Here is a 711-nt window from a genome sequence, read left to right on the forward strand (position 1 = left end):
TGGAACAAGTTATGTAATGTCATCGAGAAATTTTCCCAAGACACCAAGGTTACTGCTGTCCAGTGGACTAAACCTCCATACAGGTGGGTTAAACTCAACACGGACGGGAGTGCTTTAAGTAATCCGGGAAGCATAGGAGCAGGGGGTGTCATCCGGAATCATGTTGGAGAAATTATATTGGCATATTCAGCCCCCTTGGGGACATGAACAAACAACCAAGCAGAGGTGGAAGCTACGATTTTCGGCATAACATGGTGCATACATATGAAATACAATCAAGTGATCCATGAAGTCGACTCCCAACTGCTGGTGGATTGGTTTAAGAACAACAAATCGATCCCCTGGAACATTTCCTCCCAAATGCACCAGCTCCATCAACTTGTCACTCAACTTGATCATTTCAAATGCATTCATACTTTCAGGGAGGCCAATTCTGTGGCAGATGTGCTCTCTAAACACAGCCACCAGATTCCTAATCCTCAGGTATTCTTTAACATTCAGCAGCTTCCCAAACTTGCGGCAGCATACCTCCAACAAGACCTAGCAGGTATGGCAAGCTTCAGAAGACGAAAATTGAAAAGAATCAAGGAACCACCTTGAATTTTCTTATCATTGAAGACCTATGAAGGAGCATGAACTTCTTCAGGCCTTCCCTTTGATGATCCTCCTATCATCTTATCAGTCTGTCCCCTAGCTAGGTTAGTTTTTTTT

Source organism: Solanum tuberosum, unplaced genomic scaffold (assembly GCF_000226075.1).
Source record: "Solanum tuberosum cultivar DM 1-3 516 R44 unplaced genomic scaffold, SolTub_3.0 scf00508, whole genome shotgun sequence".
In the NCBI taxonomy this organism is placed as follows: Eukaryota; Viridiplantae; Streptophyta; class Magnoliopsida; order Solanales; family Solanaceae; genus Solanum; species Solanum tuberosum.